We start from the raw sequence: 22,172 nt of genomic DNA, 5'->3' as shown, positions 1-22,172 counted from the left end.
GTTGTTATTGTCAATATACCTTGAGGATTCATGCAAAGGTGTGACGACCCGGCCAGTCGTCTCATGAGTTACCGCTCCATTTTCCCCATTTATGCTTCTTTATACCTTGTTATCTGTGTTATGTGGTATCGGGTTGGTCGGATCGAATCCAGAATGATTTTGGGTAAGGTTTGAGACACTTCGTCTCTTTTGAGGAAGCTTAAGTTGGAAAAGTCAACCGAATGTTGACTTATGTGTTATAGGGCTCGGATGTGAGTTCTGATGGTTCGGGTAGCTTCGAGAGGTGATTTGTGACTTAGGAGCGTGATCGAAATGAGTTTTGGAGGTTCGGAGTAAATTTAGACTTGAATTGGCGAAGTTGATATTTTGGCGATTTCCGGTTGGTAGGCGAGATTTTGATATAGGGGTCGGAATGGAATTCCGAAAGTTTCAATAGTTCTGTTGTGTCATTTGGGATATGTTTGAAAAATTTTAGGTCATTCGGACATGGTTTGGTTGGGGTTTTTTATCAAAAGAGGAATTCAGAAGATTTTAGAAAGTTAGGCTTGAATCCGATGTGTTATGGTTGATTTGATATTGTTTGAGGTGTTTTGAAGATTGGAACAAGTTTGGATAAGGTATTGGGATATGTTTGTGCCTTGGTTGAGGTTCCGCGGGCCTCGGGTGAGTTTCGGGTGGTCAACCGGATCATTTTGAAGTTAAGAAAGTTGCAGAAATTGCAGGTTCAGCAGTTGCAGGTATTTACTCTTCGCGTTTGCCAGTGGACCCTCACGTTCGCGAAGAGTCAACTGAAGGAGGTGGAAATTTAGCCTTTGCATTTGCGAGGTAGGTTACGCATTCTCGAAGGGCTACGAGACTGTGCATCACATTCGTGGGTGTGTAGTCGCGTTGGCATAGAAGGAATTGAGAGGCTGAGCTTCAGTGGAATTAACCCATCGCATTCACGATGGATGGAACGCGTTCGCGAAGGTTCGTCTGGGTAAAGCATTGCATTCGCGAGGTTCTTGTCGCATTCGCGTAAGAGGATTTTGGTCAAAGTTATTTTTGCGAAGCTTTGACCGCATTCGCGAAGAAGGATTTTTAGGCCTGGGCAGAAGTTTAAAAGGTCGTCTTGTCCGCGAATATGGGATTTATTTCCTCCATAGTTGGTCGTTTTTGGAGCTTTTTGAAGGAGATTGAAGAGGTATTCAAGGGGAATCACTTGGAGGTAAGATTCTTGGACTTAAAACTCTATTATTATGTGAATTCCACCTAGAAAATCATGGAAATTAAGCCAAAAATTGAAGAACTAGATCTTGGAAATTTAGACCTTTAATTGAGGATTTGAAGGACCATTTGAGGTCGGATTTGAGAACTTTTGATATGTCTGAACTCGTGGGGAGATAAGGAATCTATTGATGCAAAAATTATTAAATTCTGAAACGTGGGCCCGGGGGTTGGGTTTTGGTAATTTCGGGATATGTGTAGTATTTTGATTATTTTCGCTTGGGCTTCGTTCCCTTAGCCTATTTTAACGTCCTCGTTCTGATTTTGGATAGATTCAACAAAAGTGGAGGCCGATTCGAGGGGAAAAGGCATCACGAGCTAGAGATTTGACCGGTTCAAAGTGAGTAATGATTGTAAATGATGTTCTGAGGGTTTGAAACCATGGATTTGCATATAGTAGTGTTATATTGAGGTGAGTCACATGCTCGATGATGAGTGTGGGGTCGTGCACTATTGGGGATTGTGACTTGGTCTGTCCCGACTGATGATTTTACCGCGTATTTGACTAAAATCTATTTGTTATCATCATTATTTGGGCTGAATGCCATATTTGGGCCTTGTTCCAACTATTTGAACCCTTCGGGGATTTTTACTGGTATTTCCTTACTGTTTTGACTTTATACTTGAACTCAGTCATGTTATATTTCACTGTTTTCGTACTCAGCCATGTTTACTCTGTTTTAACACTTACATGATCTTTTACGTGATATTTTGGACTGAGAAACATGTTTTACTACTGCCCGAGTGGCTTGTGAGGATTTTTGACTGAGTAAAGCCGAGGGCCTATGTTGTGAGGAAACATTTGATACTGATTATGAGGTCGAGGGCCTGAGATATGTATGCCACGAGGTGGCTTGATTGATATGAGGCCGAGGGCCTAGTGATGTTGCCACGAGGTGGCTTGATATTGCGCTTAGACTGTTAAGGGGCCCTCCAGGAGTCTGTACACCCCCAGTGAGCGCGGGTACCCATTGTGATGTGAGATTGAGCCCGAGGGGATGGTATTGTTCTATGTGATGGCCCGAGGGGCTAGTACTATTCTAAGATGTTGCCCGAGGGGCGGATTTATTGATATTGTGCCCGAGGGGCGAACTTCTATTTGTTTACTTTACCTTAATTGCCTGTCAATTACCTTTTTACTTGTTGAAAAAGGATTGTTACTTAACTTTTCACTGGTTTACTGCTTTTAAATAGTTTTGCTATTTCATTATAGAATGCCTTGTGCCTTGCGTGTTTTCTTACTTCAGTCATTATTTATATTTGTTACTCACTGAGTTGGAGTACTCACTTTACTCCCTGCACCCTGTGTGCAGATTCAGGCGTAGCTGATTCCGCTCCTAAGTGCTGATCCCTCCAGCTTCAGGCAGACATTCAGAGTTCACGAGGTAACTGTTGGCGTCCGCATCCCTATGTCTCTACTCCTTTATCACTTCTATCTCTTTTCAGACAGTTGTACTAGTTTATTGACTTAGCGGATTTGTATTATGACTTATAGATGCTCATGACTAGTGACACCCCGGTTAGGGCTGTGTATGGGTGTTCTTCCGCGTATTTATGTTATCATTATTATTTCGGATTCATTTTATCATGTTTAGACCGTCTCTTAAATGCTTAACTGTTAATAATTGGAAAAACGGGAAGTGTCGGTTGGCTTTGTCTTCACGAGAGGCGCCATCACGACTGGGTCCGGGTTAGGGTCGTGACAAGTTGGTATCAGAGCCTAGGTTACATAGGTCTCACGAGTCATCGGCTTCAACGGCAGTTACTTCACCACCACCCGCCCAGCTAGCTAGGGGTCGCCCCAGAGGGGGAGGTCGATCAAGTGGCGGTCAGGCCCGTTTCTATGCACTTCCAGGCAGACCCGATGTTATTGCTTTAGATGTTGTTATTACAGGTATTGTTTTTAGTCTTCCACAAAGATGCCTCTGTATTATTTGATCTCGGTTCCACCTTTTCTTATGTGTTATCATACTTTGCTCATTATTTGGGTACGCCCCGTGAGTTTCTCGCTTCACCTGTTCATGTATCTACCCCGGTGGGTGATACTGTTGTTGTAGACCGTGTGTACCGGTGTTGATACCCAATTTTTCCGTGTGTGTGTGTGTGTGTGTGTGTGTGTGTGTGTGTGTGTATATATATATATATATATATATATATATATATATATATATATATATATATATATATATATATATATATATATATATATATATATTATTTTTCCCTATAGCATTATAAGTATGTCCAAATGTTTTATTATTTTTCATAATTTTTAAAGGTTTTTAAATCAATTTATTTCCCTCTCTTATCCTTAAAAACCCAATAATTGTTTCCAAAATTATTATTTTGGTAATTACATTATTGTACTTTTATATTTATGTTAAAATATAGCTAATGTAATATTTGTATATTTTTACAAAATTATTTAGTATTTTTAAGCTAAATTGCATATAATTGCAATATTAGCCCTTTTAAGATTCAATTGTATTTTATATTCATAAAATTAAGTCTAGTATTTTTAAATTGTTAATTATATGTTATAAATCATTGTAGTACTTTCAATTTATTTCCAGAAATTAATTTACTATTTTTTAAATTTTAAAAGGGGAAAATTGGCTATTTAAATAGTAGCAATTTCACTCCAATTGTAGCCTAATTTGAACCCCAAATCAGACCCAATTTCCTGGCCTAATTTCGTTTAAACCCAACCCCTAACCCAACTAAACCTACCCAAACCCGGATCCCCACCTAACCCATTTAATCGTTGCCATTGATCATTTAGATCAATAGCCACTATATGCCCTTTCCTTTTTTAACCCCAAACGACCCCTTACTCTACTTCATTTCTCACCAACCGCCGCCTCTGAATCCCTCTTCTCTCTCAACTCTCTCTGAAACTTCATGAACCCTAGCCGCCGCCATCTATCCCCACCCTAATCCGCCCTAAACCCTACCTAATCCATGGCCTCTCATGGCCATTGAAGATGTGTAATGGACTCCTATGGCTCCTGGGTGTTTATTTCTGTGGTTTCATGGCCAGTCCTCGAAGGAATCTGGTCTAGTCCTTGCTCGACCGTTGTTCATGGCTTTTCTCCGGCCATCCACGACCTTTTTTCGGCCATCCATGGCCTTTCAAGGCAGATCCTTGACTTTCCTGGTTAGATCGAAAACTTTCAAGGCCTTTATCACCTCTTTTGGGTTTTTTGAAACCCTAATCTTTAAGATCTTTTGATTTTCTTTCAGACCTATTTTAGATCTATACTTGTTATGAATGTTTTAAGTGTTTTTCTCGAAAGTTCTTCAACTTTCCTTTCAAAACGACTTTTCGTTAAGGTTTTCCCTTAAGTTTTTCAAAAGATCTCTTCTCCGATTTTTAATGTTGTTTGTGATTCTGCCATGTTTTTCTCACGTCGTTCCTCTATCTGAGTCAGCATGTTGAAAACCCTAATTCTTTTTGGTCTCATTCGAGCTTTGAAACTGTTTGTTTTGTGTACTGGTTCGATTAAGTTCCTCGTTCTTGTTTGACTTATTTATTTTACCATCTTTTAAACTTGATTATTGTTGAAAACCCTAGGTCTTTGGGTCTGAGATTGTTTGTTTGAATACTTGACTCGATTTAAGGTTCCTTGTTCAGACTCTCTTTTTCTTTATGTGATTCATCTGATTGTGAGTTTTACCATCTTTTAGACTCGACCATTGTTGAAACCCTGATTTCTCAAAAGGTTTCCTCACCTGTTACTGTGAGACATGTACTTGTTTTGACTCTCTTCTTCACTTTGGCTATACGTGCGAGCCCTGACTATCTAACTTTGTTCACTACCGAATCCTATTCTATTACTATTGTATGTTGTTTCTTTTGCCAATATGCTTGGCCTCGCATGTCTGATGTTTTTGTTCACTCTATTTATATACCGAAGTATATAAGCATGCTTCTTCCTTGATTGACCTTGATTTTGTGACTGATTTCAAAAGCTTTTCTTATTTGAGCCCTGATTTCACTCGCCTGTTTAAAATTAATTGCTTCTTTTCCCTTTACTGTGATGTTTTACCTTGTTGAATCCTTTCCAAAAATAAGCATATTTTTGTACTCAGACTTGATTGTTCACTGCATGCTTTTACTATCCCTTATATGGTAATAATCAAACGGATTTCTTTCCTTATTTGAACCTGTTACTACCCGATAATTAGTGATTCCTTAATTAAAGGAAATCACTTGTGTAATTGATTCTGATTTGTAATTGTTTCTATATTTGTGTTAAGGCTTTACTTATTACCTTATTCTTCACCTCTTTTCAAAACTAAAAATACCCACTTTCTTTTCTTTCAAAAAAGAAGGAACCATCTGAGTTAAGAACACGTACTTCACTCAAAACTCTCTCTCTTTTCTCTACTACTCCTTGTGCTACTGCTTTCTATATTTGTAATTGTTTCTATATTTGTGTTAAGGCTTTACTTATTACCTTATTATTCACTTGTTTTCAAAACTAAAAATACCCACTTTCTTTTCTTTCAAAAAAGAAGGAACCATCTGAGTTCAGAACACGTACTTCACTCAAAACTCTCTCTCTTTTCTCTACTACTCCTTGTGCTACTGCTTTGCCTAGCCGGTTGAAAGCCAAGGCTAGGCTGTGGAAATTTGCTCACTTTTTCTTTATGCGCTTTGCTTCTTACTGGTATGTCCTAGTTAATCTTCAAGAATCAACAACAACATGTTTCTTTAATTGTCCCAATTTCTCTTATTCTTGTCTACTTTTCTTGTGTTTCTGCAATCAAGTTACATTACTAGCATGTGAAATATGTTCCCTTCCACTTTTAATTAATGCTCCCCTATGTGTATGAATCCCAAACCCCACATCCCCTCTTTGTGTTTGTGTTTTCTGGCTGGTTTGTGGGCATGCCAGCATCATCTATTGTTGTGCATGTCCAAACCCGACCCTTCCTGGGGTCATATGCTTCATGCAATGTATTCCTGAAACCCCTGACCCCTTTGTGCAATTACTGATTCTGTGTAATTTAAGTTTTACTACTACTGTTTTCAAATCACCCTTAGCCCTTACTACTCTCAATCTAGTATTAAAATAAATCTCTATTCCTGCACTTCCACTACACTCTTAGAACTTAGGTTCTGCCCCTCTTGTGTGAGCCTTGCCTTGGGACCCATGAGCTCCCTCTAAACTGGGACACATAAGGGATGGCCCTTCCACACTGCACTCATCTCTATCTGGTTATGCAAACCTGGGTGTAAGCACTGCCCAGGGTCCCTTGAGACCCTTAGGGAACTTTGACACACCCAGGTCTGAGAAAGGCTTTGAAACAAGTGGTGTTTGAGGTGGTTTATTCCATAACTCAGAGAGGAAGTCAAGAATCAGGCTTCCTCTGGTTGTAACTTCTTATTTTACACTATTCTGATGTAATTCAGTATTTGGTCTGTAATAATTTGTAACAAATATTAGGGGCTGGTTAGTGAAAAGGGGATGGGTAATTATGCATGTTTAGCTATTATAAGGGTAGAGAACATGCCTATAGGATCTGTTTCTTTAAATTCTGCATGTTTTAATTCTACATCTAGATAACATGCCTATAGGACCTATTTTAAATTCTGCATATTTTATTACCATACTTAGACATCATGCCTATAGGATCTAAACGGCTATAATCAGACATCATATTCATAAGGTTAAAAATCAGTATTTCTCAAAGAAATCATGCCTATAGGAATTTCAAGTAAATCCTGCCTGCTTCGTTTCACGTTCAACTAGATATCATGTCTATAGGAATTAAAAAATCAGCAATGATAGAGATCATGCCTATAGGATCTAAAACCAGTTTAGTTTAAAATCAGTTTGACTCATACTGTTCTGAATTAGTTTTAAACAACCTACTCCTTTTATTAATACATTTTAGAAAGCATGCCTATAGGATCCCAAATCGCTCATTTAAAACTGTTACTACTTTGCTACATTCTGAATCAGTAATAGACATCATGCTTATAGGATATCACCAACACACTTAGGCAAGCCTTAGGAGATAACAACAAAACTGAATCCGCCTTTGTTAATTAGTAACTGCTACAACCAGCAGGCAAGCCTGATTCAGACTTCTTATCTGAGTTATATAATAAACTAGTCTGGTTCAACAACTAAACTTCTCTTATCTTAGTATTTTTAAATTCTGACCCTAAATGGGTTTAAGTCATGCTACTTATGTGCTTTACTTGAGTAGGTATATATGAACCTTTTGGTTGCTTACATGTTTTCCCCTAATATGTAGTCCTATGTGTTTTGAATGTCGCCTTAGTCTTTTACCTTTAAAATCCAAGAGTCAGCCTAAAATCCTCCCTCTTATAGGAATAGTAGTCCTTAGTTCCTCCAGGACTGATAGGAATGGGACGGGTAATAGCATGCAATAGAGGTCAATACCAATCCGCGCTTTAATGCCTTAACGGGGTGGGAAGGGTAGATATGGATATGATGATCAGTGCGCTAATACCACGTGTATCCCCTCTTCTGAGGAGTATCATACCGGGTATTGCATTGATATGATCCATATTATAAATAAACCTAGGACCCCTCTCTCCTATTATATCTTCAAGTATTTGTAAAAAATGTAACTCCATTTCAAAATTCGCCTTTAATGATTGTTCTTTCAAACCCTTATGTGTTTAAACCTAAATCCCCTACTACTTGAGCCTATACTTGTCTATTTGCTAATTGTGCAAATTCACAAAGCTGTCTGGCCGGGAACCACACTAGTGGATCCTGAAGGGTGCCTAACACCTTCCCCTTAGGATAATTTCAAGTCATTTCCCTATCTCTGGTTATCAAACAAACTTAGAAATGAACTTTATAGGTGTCCTAATGAACCTTAACTCATTAGGTAGTGACTCTTCAAATGAAAAACCCGGTTCCCAAAAGGAATGAGTTGTCCTACACCCAAAAATATCATAAACCCGATTTTTTGATGCAAAGAGGGAAAAAGGTGGCGCGACACCGGTCGTGTGTGGTGACTATTGGGGGTCTGGAGACCCGTGTGGATCTTTTATTATTGTGTATGGTGGATTTCTATGTCATTTTGGGCATGGATTGGCTATCTTCGTGTTGAGCTATTCTGGACTGTCATGCTAAGATAGTTACGTTGGCTATACCAGGTGTGCCACAGATTGAGTGGCGAGGTGTGACTGATTATGTTCCTAGTAGAGTGATCTCATTCTTGAAAGCCTAGCGTATGGTTGGGAAGGGTTGTCTTTTGTATCTAGCCTTTGTGGTGGATGTCGGAGCTGAGACTCCCAGTATTGATTCTGTTCCAGTTGTGAGGGATTTTTCCGATGTGTTTCCTGCAAACCTGTCGGGCATGCCATCGGACAGGGATATTGATTTTGGTATTGAACTGGTGTCTGGTACTCAGCCCATTTCTATTCAGTCGTATTGTACGGCACAAGTGGAGTTAAAGGAATTAAAAGAAAAGCTTTAGGAACTCCTTGATAAAGGGTTCATTCGGCCTAGTGTGTCACCTTGGGGTGCGTCGGTTCTATTCGTAAAGAAGAAGTATGGCACTATGAGGATGTGTATTAATTATAGGAAATTGAACAAGGTAATGATTAAGAACAAGTATCATTTGCCTCACATTGATGATTTATTCAACCAGCTTCAGGGAGCGAGAGTGTTCTCCAAGATTGATCTCCATTCAGGTTATCACCAGTTGAAGATCAGGGACTCGGATATTCTTAAGACAACTTTCAGGACCAGATATGATCATTATGAGTTCTTGGTGATGTCTTTAGGGCTGACCAATGCCCTAGCAGCGTTCATGCATTTGATGAACAGTGTGTTCCAGCCTTATCTTGATTTGTTTGTCATAGTCTTCATTGATGATATTATGGTATATTCGCGTAGTCAGGAGGAGCATACGGAGCATTTGAGAGTTGTGTTACAGAGATTGAGAGAGGAGAAGCTTTATGCAAAATTCTCCAAGTGTGAGTTCTGGCTCATCTCAGTGGCTTTCTTGGGGCACGTGGTGTCCAACGAGGGTATTCAAGTTGATCCGAAGAAGATAGAGGTGGTTCAGAGTTGGCCCAGACCATCCTCAGCCACAGAGATTCGTAGCTTTCTTGGTTTGGTGGGTTATTGTCGTCGTTTTGTTCAGGGATTCTCATCTATCGCATCGCCCTTGACCAAGTTGACTCAGAAAGGTGCTTCATTTGTATGGTCGGACGAGTGTGAAGAGAGCTTTCAGAAGCTCAAGACAGCTTTGACCACAGCTCCAGTGTTAGTTTTGCCATCAACTTCAGGTTCATATACCGTGTATTATGATGCTTCGAGAGTTGGCATCGGTTGTGTATTGATGCAGGAGGGTAGAGTTATTGCTTATGCTTCTCATCAGTTAAAGCCCCATGAGAAGAACTACCCCATTCATGATTTGGAGTTGGCTGCCATAGTCCGCGCATTGAAGATTTGGAGGCTGTATGGTGTGTCTTGTGAGGTGTTTACTGATCATAATAGCCTCCAGCACTTGTTCAAATAGAAGGCTCTCAATTTGAGGCAGCGGATATAATTGGGGTTGCTTAAGGATTACGATATCACTATATTGTACCATCCGGGAAAGGCCTATATGGTGGCGGATGCTTTGAGCCGAAAGGCATTGAGTATGGGAAGTTTGGCATATATTCCAGTTGGGGAGAGACCTCTTGCAGTTGATGTTCAGGATTTTGCCAATCGGTTCGTGAGGTTAGATATTTCGGAGCCTAGTCGGGTATTGGCTTGTGTGGTTTCTCAGTCTTCCTTATATGATCGCATCAGAGAGCGCTAGTATGATGATCCGCATTTGCTTGTCCTGAAAGACAAAGTTCAGCATGATGATGCCAGAGATGCGACCATTGGTGATGATGGGTTGTTGAGGATACAGGGCCGGATATGTGTCCCCAATGTGGATGGGCTTCGGGAGTTGATTCTGGATGAGGCCCATAGCTCGCGGTATTCCATTCACCCGGGTGCCGCGAAGATGTATCAGGACTTGAGATAGCACTATTGGTGGAGAAGAATGAAGAAAGACATTGTGGGATTTGTAGCTTAGTGTCTCAATTGTCAGCAGGTGAAATATGAGCATCAGAGACTGGGTGGCTTGCTTCAGCAGATAGATATTCCAGAGTGGAAGTGGGAGAGGATCACTATGGACTTTGTAGTTGGACTTCCACGGACTTTGAGGAAGTTCGATGCTATTTGGGTGATTGTGGATCGACTGACCAAGTCCGTGCACTTCATTCCTATGTGTACTACCTATTCTTCAGAGTGGTTGGCAAAGATCTATATCCAGGAGATTGTTCGTTTGCATGGTGTCCCAGTTTCCATCATTTCAGATAGGGGCACTCAGTTTACTTTGCAGTTTTAGAGGTCTGTGCAGCGAGAGTTGGGTACTCAGGTTGAGTTGAGCATATCTTTTCACCCTCAGATGGACAGGCAGTCCGAGCGCACTATTCAGATATTAGAGAACATGTTGCATGCTAGTGTCATTGATTTCGGAGGGTCATGGGATCAGTTTCTACCGCTTGCAGAGTTTGCTTAAAATAATAGCTACCAGTCGAGTATTCAAATGGCTCCATATGAGGCTTTGTATGGGAGGCTGTGTAGATATCCAGTTGGTTGGTTCGAGCCCAGTGAGGCTAGGCTATTGGGGACAAACTTGGTGCAGAATGCCTTAGAAAAGGTAAAGGTGATTCAGGAGAGGCTTTGTATAGCGCAGTCGAGATAAAAGAGTTATGCTGACAAGAAGGTTCGAGATGTGTCCTACATGGTTGGCGAGAAGGTTCTGTTGAAGGTTTCACCCATGAAGGGTGTTATGAGATTTGTAAAGAAAGGTAAATTGGGTTCGCGGTTCATTGGGCCTTTTGAGGTGTTTCGGAGGATTGGGGATGTGGCTTATGAGCTTGCTTTGCCACCTAGCTTGTCGAGTGTGCATCCAGTATTTCATGTTTCTATGCTCCGGAAGTATATTGGGGATCCATCTCATGTTATGGATTTCTGCACAGTTCAGTTGGATGATGATTTGACCTATGATGTGGAGCTAGCAGCTATATTGGGTCGTCAGGTTCGAAAGTTAAGGTCAAAGGATATAGCTTAACTGAAAGTGCAGTGGAGTGGTCGGCCCATGGAGGAGGCTACCTAGGAGACCGAGTGGGAGATACAGAGCAGATATCCTCACCTGTTTGAGGCTTCAGGTATGTTTCTTGATTCGTTCGCGGACGAACGTTAGTTTAAGTTGGGGAGGATGTGACGACCCGGCCAGTCGTCTCATGAGCTACCGCTCCATTTTCCCCATTTCAGCTTTTGTGTGCCTTGTTATCTTGGTCGAATCGAATCCGGAATGATTTTGGGTAAGGTTTGAGACACTTAGTCTCTTTTGAGGAAGCTTAAGTTGGAAAAGTCAATCGGATGTTGACTTATATGTTAGAGAGTTCAGATGTGAGTTCTGATGGTTAGGTTAGCTTTAGGAGGTGATTTGTGACTTAGGAGCATGATCGGAATGAGTTTCCGAGGTTCGAAATAGATTTAGGCTTGAATTGGCGAAGTTGATATTTTGGCGATTTATGGTTGGTAGGCGAGATTTTGATATAGGGGTCAGAATGGAATTCCGAAAGTTGCAGTAGTTCTGCTGTGTCATTTGGGACGTGTGTGCAAAATTTCAGGTCATTTGGACGTGGTTTGGTTGGGTTTTTGATCAAAAGCGAAATTCGGAAGATTTTAGAAAGTTAGGCTTGAATCCGATGTGTTTTGGTTAATTTGATGTTGTTTGAGATGTTTTGAAGATTGGAACAAGTTTGGATAAGGTATTGGGATATGTTTGTGCCTTTGGTTGAGGTCCCAGGGGCCTCGGGTGAGTTTTGGGTGGTCAAACGCATAATTTTAAAGTTAAGAAAGTTGCAGAAATTGCAGGTTCAGCAGTTGCAAGTATTTACTCTTCGCGTTCACGAGTGGACCCTCTCATTTGCAAAGAGTCAGCTGAGAGGGGTGGAAATTTAGCCTTTGCGTTTGCAAGGCAGGTTACACATTCGCGAAGGGCTACGAGATTGTGCATTCCGTTCGTGGGCGTGTAGTTGCGTTTGCATAGAAGGAATTGAGAGGCTGAGCTTCAGTGGAATTAACCCATCGCGTTCGCGATGGATAGAACGCGTTCGCAAAGGTTCGTCTGGGTAAAGCATCGCGTTCGCGAGGGTCTTGTCGCGTTTGTGTAAGAAGATTTTGGTCAAATTTATTTTTGTGATTCGCGAACGCGAGGCTTTGACCGCGTTCGCGAAGAAGGATTTTCAGGCCTAGGCAGAAGTTTAAAAGGTCGTCTTGTCCGCGAATGTGGGATTTATTTCCTCCATAGTTGGTCGTTTTTGGAGCTTTTTGAAGGGGATTGAATAGAGATTCAAGGGCAATCACTTGGAGGTAAGATTCTTGGACTTAAAACTCGATTATTATGTGAATTACACCTAGAAAATCATGGAAATTAAGCCAACAATTGAAAAACTAGGGCTTGGAAATTTAGACATTTAATTGAGGATTTGAAGGACCATTTGGGGTCGGATTTGAGAACTTTTGATATGTATGAACTCGTGGGGAGATAAGGAATATATTGATGCAAAAATTATTGAATTCCAAGACGTGGGCCAGGGGTCGGGTTTTGGTAATTTCGGAATTTGTGTAGTATTTTGATTATTTTTGCTTGGGCTTTGTTCCCTTAGCCTATTTTAACGTCCTCGTTCTGATTTTGGATAGATTCGATGCGAGTGGAGGCCGATTCGAGGGGCAAAGGCGTCACGAGCTAGAGATTTGACCAGTTCGAGGTGAGTAATGATTGTAAATGATGTTCTGAGGGTTTGAAACCCCGGATTTGCACATCATAGTGCTATATTGAGGTGAGGCACACGCTCGATGACGAGTGTGGGGTCGTGCACTATTGGGGATTGTGACTTGGTCCGTCCAGATTGATGATTTTACCGCGTATTTGACTGAAATCTATTTGTTATCATCATAATTTGGGTTGAATGCCATATTTGGGCCTTGTGCCAACTATTTGAACCCTTCGGGGATTTTTACTGGTATTTCCTCATGTTTTGACTTTATACTTGAATTCAGTCATGTTATATTTCACTGTTTTCGTACTCAGCCATGTTTACTCTGTTTTAACATTTACATGATCTTTTAAGTGATATTTTGGGCTGAGAAACATGTTTTACTACTGCCCAAGTGGCTTGTGAGGATTTTTGACTGAGTAAGGCGAGGGCCTATGTTATGAGGAAATATTTGATACTGATTATGAGGCCGAGGGCCTGAGATATGTACGCCATGAGGTGGCTTGATTGATATGAGGTCGAAGGCCTAGTGATGATGCCATGAGATGGCTTGATATTGAGTTTGGGCTATAAGGGGCCCTCTAGGAGTCTGTACACCCCCCAGTGAGCATGGGTACCCATTGTGATGTGAGATTGAGCCCGAGGGGCTGTTATTATTCTATGTGATGGCCCGAGGGGCTGACACTGTTCTGAGATGTTGCCCGAGGGGCAGATTTGTTAATACTGTGCCCGAGGGGCGAACTTCTATTTGTTTACTTTACCTTAACTGCCTGTTAATTACCTGTTTACTTGTTGAAAAAGGATTGTTACTTAACTTTTCACTGGTTTACTGCTTTTAAATGGTTTTCCTACTTCATTATAGAATGCCTTGTGCCTTGCGTGTTTTCTTACAGCAGTCGTTATTTACATTTGTTACTCACTGAGTTGGAGTACTCACTTTACTCCCTACACCCTATGTGCAGATTCAGGCGCAGCTGGTTCCGCTCCCGAGTGCTGATTCCTCCAGCTTCAGGAGGACATTCGGAGTTCACGAGGTAGTTGTTGGCATCCGCAGCCCCGTGTCTCTACTCCTTTATCACTTCTATCTCTTTTCAGACAGTTGTACTAGTTTATTGACTTAGTGGATTTGTATTATGACTTATAGATGCTCATGACTAGTGACACCTCGGTTAGGGCTATGTATGGGTGTTCTTCTGCGTATTTATGTTATCATTGTTATTTAGGATTCATTTTGTCATGTTTAGACCGTCTGTTAAATGCTTATCTGTTAATAATTGGAAAAACATGAAGTGTCGGCTGGCCTTGTCTCCACGAGAGGCGTCATCACGACTGGGTCCGGGTTAGGTTCGTGACAAAAGACTTTCCCAAAAGACTCTTGTTAGCCTACTTGGCGCAAGCAAAGATAACTGGTGACTCTCTAACAGAAAAATTGCTCAAAAAGTAGGAAGTTATTCAAGATATCAGAAAAGGTCACCTAATAAAAGATCTCCAGTTAGGATAAGGCTGATTGAGCCATAAATACAAATGGTACTGGGTGTGAAACAATTATGGTTGATGCAGAGTAAAAGTCTCTTGAAACCGACTCAAGCTGATTGAGCAGAAGCCAAGCTGCCCAAGACTCAAGGCCACAAACCGACCACCATTTTTCAAAACTGACAAATTTTTCTTTGTGTGAAATAGGAACAAAGCAGTGCAAGGAACGAGGTTCAAAAAAAAAGAAAAAGAAAAGAAGAGGAGAGCCGACAAAGGGAAGTTTCTCGAATCTTTGCCTTTATTTGTCTTGCTATTGTTCATAAAATCTTGTCATTGATCTTTACATTTTTTCTCCTAGGATAAAAAATCCTAGTCTGATGGATTTTCCTCCCAATTGAAATCTTAGTCTGATGAATCTTTCTCCTAAGATAAAGAAAATCTAGTCTGATGAATCTTTCTCCTATGATGGATGTCTTAGTCTGATGAATTTTCTCCTAAGATAGAAGACCTAGTCTGATGAACTTTCTTCTAGGATAAAAATCTTAGTCTGATGAATCTTTCTCCTAAGATAACAAAAATGGACCTAGTCTGATGAATTTTCTCCTAGGATCAAAATCTTAGTCTGATGAATTTTCCTCCTAAGATAGAAGACCTAGTCTGATGAACTTTCTCCTAGGATAGAAATCTTAGTCTGATGAATTTTTTCTCCCAAGATCGAAATCCTAGTCTGATGAACTTTCTCCTAGGATAGAAATCTTAGTCTGATGAATCTTTCTCTTAAGATAATAAAAAGGGGACCTAATCTGATGACTAGGATCAAAATCTTAGTCTGATGAATTTTCTCCTAGGATAAACGTCTTAGTCTGATGAACTTTCTCCTAAGATAAGAAAACCTAGTCTAATGAATCTTTCTCCTAGGATAAACATCTTAGTCTGATGAATCTTTCTCCTAAGATACAAAAAAAAACTTAGTCTGATGAACTTTTTCCTAGGATAAACGTCTTAGTCTAATGAATTTTCTCCTAAGATAATTTAAAAAAAAGGAAATTTGGATTTGAAAAAGGGGTCAATTTTTAGTTTTCTTAAGTTATTAATCTTTAGTTTTCTTGAAATTAGGGGTCCCGCTTGGAGAATTGGGCCAATTTTTACTTTAGTCAAGCTTAATTTATAGTTTTCTGCAAGCTCAATCTTAAATTTAGGAAACGCATTTTCTGGTCTGGGTCATTCGGGTTTTTTTTTAGCAGACGCATTTGCTAGATGCACATCCTAGTCGAGTCTTCAATTGCATTCTTCATTAATAGCATAGGTGATTCATAGGTCTGCTAACAACTCACAAATCTTCCTAGTGCAAACTGGGGCAGAAAAGTTTCTTTTGTTTTGTCTGTTTTGTTGTAGTATCAGGCGCCCACCTGGAGAACAAGGGAATTCATTTCATAGTCACTTCAAATTTCAGGTCAGTAGCAAGCGCCCGCTTGGAGAACAAGGGAAGCCATTTAAGAATTCAATTCAAGATAGAAGTAGCGGAAGCTCGCCTTAAAAATGCGAGTCGACAGTCCGAGATAACCAAAAGAATAAGTCTCAATCCAAAAAAAAAGAGAAAGAAAAAATAAAATAAAAAGGGGGAAGTGAATCCAAACACAAAAGCAGATGAAAGATATGAGCTGCTCAAGACAAGGCTAAAGGCACGAGCACTGCATGTCCGGTCCTGATCCGAAGAAGTTGAAAAAGGAAAGAATTATCACCTGCAGCTAACAAGCATCAAGATTCAGATCAGAGTCCGCATGAAGAACCAACCAAGACTCAAGGTTGAGCTTCAGAAGACTCATAGATAGGAATCTTGTAATTCATAGCTGATAGGTTTGTTTAGTTCTATTAGATTTTGATTCTGATGTAATAACGGACCGTGGACCGGAACCTCGACGGCACCTCAATCGGCTCTCCACCTCGGTATACTCCATCACTCTTCCTAATTCTGAACTACACGTGATCTGATTCCTTTATAGCCAAGGATATGTAGGCAGCTCAGATACTAGGGCTCGGTCACATTCTCCTTTCTTTTAGTTTTGGTTTCTCTAAATAAACGTCGGATCAAAAAAAACTTGTCTCGTTGTTCTTTATCTGAAAACTCTTCGTGTTTCGAGTCAAAGAGGGGCAGTTGTAGACATGTAATTTTTGACCTTCCCCAGAATTTTTTCATTTTTAGTGTTTAGATATTAGTTTAGGTCTAATAATACTATTTTCACTATTTTTAAACCTTTAACTTTATTTTATCACAAAAATGAAAATTACAAAAAATAGTTTTCTCTTATTTAGCTAATTGATATTTTATTACGTTTATTTTATCTACCTTTCCTAAAATTAAAAAATATACAAAAATAGTTTCACTTGTAGTATTTAGTTTTATTTTAGTAGTTCATTTTAATTAAGAGTGATTTCTATATTTTATAAATATGTTATACTTTTTAGAATAACATTTGGGATTTTAGCTAAAAGAGTTTGAAAAACCCCAAAATTACTCTTATTTTTTAATTTTCTTAAGCAATTTTGGACCAACCCAATTACCTTTAGCCTAAATAACCTTAGGTCATTACCCCACCCTAATCTCTAAGACCTAGACCTAGCTAAGACCAAAATTCCTACACCTAGTCTTCAGCCGTTGTCCCCTACCCCAAAAAAATCTGATTTGCAAGAACCATCTGGGAAAACATAGAAAGAGAGGTGGCGTTAAGAACGTGAAGCAGCTTCTTAGTGTGATATCAGTGTTGGATATTTTATATAGCAGATTATTTCTGGTTATAAGAACAATGGCAACTGGAAGTCCTTATTTTGATGACTCGCGATGACAATCTGAGGTAATTAATCCTCCACAAAATGAAGATTGCACTGACATTGGTGAACATATGAATGAGCTTGCTCAGCATACAACCAAACTCAATATGATTGTTTAGAATAGTAATTCGTGAATTATTGGAATGTCCAATATGTTTAAATGCTATGTATCCACCCATTCAACAGTTGTTGTTGTTTCCTCCAAGTACCATATCATGGAACCCAGATGAGAAATCACCATTGAAGTTAGCTTATTTTATTGCAAAACCACCTAAAACTATTCTCGTCTTCATCGGTCAAGCGAGGTTTCTATATCAAGGTTCTAGTTTGCAATTTCAGTGCTTCAGTCCAAGGATTGTTGCTTTGTTTAGCCCGATTGATTTGCAATTTCAGCTTTGTTCATCAATAAAAGGTCCATTTCTCAATTTTTATTCTCATTTCATTGTGTTATTATAGCTTGGTGCGCGTGTTGATTTGTGATTCTACGTTGTTTGAGTTGCATGTCTTAGTTTTCATTTAAATTATTTTAATTAGTTTTTATTTCAATTGCGATGTATGTAGTCTTTGTTCTTGAATAAATGCTTTTAATTGGGTAGATGGAAAAATTGAAGTTGTTTCTTTCTTGGCAAGGAATAAGAATGGGCCATAAGGTGGGTCTTGAACCATAGGGAATCCGGCCAAATAATAGATCATGTTAGCTAGCCTATTTGCTCCCCAATAATATCTTGTTCATAAATTTAGCATCACAACAATCTCAAATATTAGGGAAATAATTAAATGCTCTGGTTGTTTTAGGCGCGATTAATGATAATCATCGTGACTATGGGTATGGTTCTCATGACATGATTACGATACGTAATTCCCAAATTTGGGTGCACATTTCATGTGTCCTGACCACAACTTGAAGTAGTAATAAAATTAAACATGTTGTAGATAGTGGGTACGATTCTCATGATGCGATTCGCAATGTGTACCAAACAAACGAGTGCGCGACATCGCGACTTGTTCAAACAAACTTCATAAATGTTAAAAGCGATTAAAAGGAATAAGATGCACATAGGTTCTAAATATGTATTAATCAGATAATTAGGACAATTATTAATAGTTGAGCGACCATGCTAAAACTACGGAACTCGGGAGTGCCTCACACCTTCTCTCGGGTTAACAGAATTCCTTACCTGAATTTCTGTGTTCACAGACCATAAATAAGAGTCAACTTCCTCGATTCGGGATTTTAAATCGGTGACTTGGGACACCATATAATTATTCCAAGTGGTGACTCTGAATTTGAATATAAATAATCTCGTTTCGGTTTTGTCACTTTAATTGGAAAAACTCCCTTATGTACCCTTTCAGGTAGAAAAAGGAGGTGTGACACCCCACGCACCACACTAATGTTGTTTTCTGATAGTACAGATTTTTCTTGACTTTTTGATATCCGGACATGGTTTCGACCCCCGAACACGATCCCAACTTAATCCTTTGGGCTTTTACTCAGACTTCAAAGCTCCAAATCACTCAAATTTATTTTGTTATGTCTACATAGCTCGAAATCCTCCTACAAGGCATAAAACACACAATTAGTGCAAAACACTAGCGATTAAAGCTCAAACTCAATTAAAGTGCAGTAAATTAGAATGTCATAAGAGACTAAAACACAAGATTCTATCTTACCATTAGAGGGTTAGGACAGGTAGCCGAGCGTTGTCCTTGTCGGTATCAGTAGCTTTAGTATATGATTTTAGTGTTATTTGTGTATTCTCGTATCCCTTGACTTCTGTCATTACTTGTTATTGCTTTCGTCTTGGCATTCTGATTGTAGTACTTAGTGTATTTAGTTTTGTATTTTGCTTCGGTTTTCCAATTGGTATGCTTGTTGTTGTTGCCCTTTCTTTTACCTATCTTAAGCCGAGGATCTTCTGGAAATAGTCTATCTGCTTTTTTAAAGGTAGGGGTAAGGTCTTTGTACACACTACCCTTCCCAGACCCCACTTGTGGGATTACACTGGGTTTATTGTTGTTGTTGTTGTTATAAAGTGAAAACTGCATACCTTATTAAAAACAAAATTCTACCTTATTCTGTTTGGGCTTCTAAACAAATACTACAAAACTCATGAACCGAAATTTGAATAAAATATATTGTGACGACCCGGCCAGTCTTCTCATGAGTTACCACTCTATTTCCCCCATTTCTGCTTCTTATTGTTTTGTCTATCGGTTCGATATGTGATCGGGTTGGTTGGCTCGTGTTCGGAAAGGATTTGGTAAGGTTTGAAACACTTAGTCTCTTTTTAGGAAGCTTAAGTTGAAAAAGTCAACCGGATGTTGACTTGTGTGTTAGAGGGATCGGATGTGAGTTCCGATGGTTCGGATACCTTTGTGAGGTGATTTGGGACTTAGTAGCGTGATCGGAATGTGTTTTGGAGGTCCGGTGAAGATTTAGGCTTGAATTGACAAAATTGGATTTTTGGCATTTTCCGGTTGATAGGTGAGATTTTGATATAGGAATCGGAATGGAATTCCGAGAGTTGCAGTAGTTACCGTCATGTCATTTGGGATATATGTACAAAATTTCATGTCATTCGGATGTGGTTTGGTTGTGTTTTTTATCAAAAGCGTAATTCGGAAGATTTTGGAAACTTAGGCTTGAATCCGATGTGTTTTGGTTGATTCGATGTTGTTTGAGGTGTTTTAAAGATTGGTATAAGTTTCAATAAGGTTATGGGGTATGTTTGTGTTTTTGGTTGAGGTTCCGGGGGCCTCGAGGTGATTTCGGATGGTTGACGGAGAGTTTGGAGTTTTAGTGAAGCTGTAGATTTTCTGCTTCTGTTGTTTCCGCACCTGCGGATTAGGAACCATAGGTGCGATGTCATAGATGCGAGGAAGAAGGTTGCAGAAGCGAAAAGTGGCTAGAAAGGCTGTGACCGCAGAAGCGGTTGGAGAACCGCACCTGCGATGGCGCAAGTGCGGAGGGAGCATCGCAGATGCGGAAAGTTGGGACTTAAGTGAAAACCGCAAAAGCAGTTCAAGGACCGCAAATGTGGTACCGCAGAAGCGGGATTTTGACCGCATATGCGAAATCCCTGGGCCAGAAGGTATAAATTGTTTCCTTCGCGATTTTTGAGTTATTCCACCATTTCTAAGTCGGTTTTGGAACTTTTTGGGCGATTTGAAGAAGGATTTCAAGGGAACTTCATTGAGGTAAGGATTTTGGACCTAAAACTCGTTCCTATGGTATTATTTCACGGATTAGAGCTATAATTAATGGAATTTAAGGGTTAAAATTGGGGAAACTAGGGCTTGGTATTGGAGACCTAGACTTGAGGATTTGAGGGGCCATTTATGGTCGGATTTTTGTACTTTTGATATGTATGGACTCGTGGGGAGATAAGGAATCCATTGATGGGAATTTTATCGAATTTTGAGATTTGGGCCCGGGGGTCGGGTTTTGGTAATTTCAGGATGTATGTTGTAAACTGTGATGACCCGGCCGGTCGTCTTAAGAATTAACATCACGATCCCCTATTAACTACTTTCCCCAAGTTTAATTCTGCTATTTTGATTTGTTGGGATTTTCGGTTTTGAGTTTCGGAGAGTTTTGGGATACTTAGTCCCTAAGTGAGAGCTTAAGTGTTGGAAAGTTGACTGTAGTTAGAACAGTGTGAAGACGGCCTCAGAATGGAAATCTGATGGTTTCGTTAGCTCCTTTGGGTGATTTCAGGCTTAAGGGCCTGCTCGGATTGTGTTTTGGATGTCCGTAGCTAATTTAGGCTTGAAATGCCGAAAGGTCGAATTTTGAAGTTTCTGGTTCGATAGTGAAACTTTGATCCGAGGGTCGGAATGGAATTCTATAAGTTGGAGTAGCTCCACAGTGTTGAATGTGACGTGTGTGCAAAATTTTAGTTCATTTGGATGAGGTTTGATAGACTTTTTTATCGAAAACGTACTTTTAGAGTTTTGTAATTCTTAGGCTTGAATCCGATGAAAAATAGGTGTTTTGATGTTGTTTTGAGCATTCTGAAGGTTGGAACAAGTTTGAATGAAGTTATGGGATATGTTGGTAGGTTTGGTTGAGGTCCCAGGGGCCTCGGGATGATTTTGGATGATTGACGGAAGGATTTTGGGACTTTAAAATTGCAGCTTCAGCTGTTCTTCTATCATAACCGCACCTGCGAGTGTGGGATCGCAGGTGCGGAGCCGCAGAAGCGGTGGATCTACCGTAGAAGCAGAAAAGAGGAAAGGCAGCAGGGACCGCAGAAGTGGGGTCTTCAACCGCAGAAGCGGCCCCGCATCTGTGAAAGAATGGCCTAAATGCGGAAAGCTAGGCCTTAATTGAAGAGTCACAAATGTGACCATTATTCCGAAAATGCAGGACCGCAGAAGCGGTCCCAGGACCGCAGATGCGGAAACAGCTAGGCAGAAATATGAAATTTCGAGGGTTTGGTTTCAAAAGTTGGAAATTCGATTTGGAGCTCGGGAGAGGGCTATTTTGAGAGGAAATTGAAGAGGAGATCATTGGGTAACGATTCTTTAACTCTTTCTAGTTATACTCCATCAAGCTATAGTTAGTTTCATCATTTAATTTTGGATTGGAGATGAAACTTGGGGAAAAGTTGGAAGAAAGTTCTTAGACCTAGAATTCGACTTTTGATTAGGAACTTGACCTTAAATTTGGATAATTTTGGTATGCATGAACTCGAGAGAGTGTGAGGATTCTGAAAATATAAATTTTACCCGATTCTGAGATGTGGGCCCGAGGGGCATCTTGGTCATT

The sequence above is a fragment of the Nicotiana tabacum genome, chromosome 11 (genome assembly GCF_000715075.1).
Source record: "Nicotiana tabacum cultivar K326 chromosome 11, ASM71507v2, whole genome shotgun sequence".
In the NCBI taxonomy this organism is placed as follows: domain Eukaryota; kingdom Viridiplantae; phylum Streptophyta; class Magnoliopsida; order Solanales; family Solanaceae; genus Nicotiana; species Nicotiana tabacum.
Note: the sequence above shows the minus strand (reverse complement) of the source record.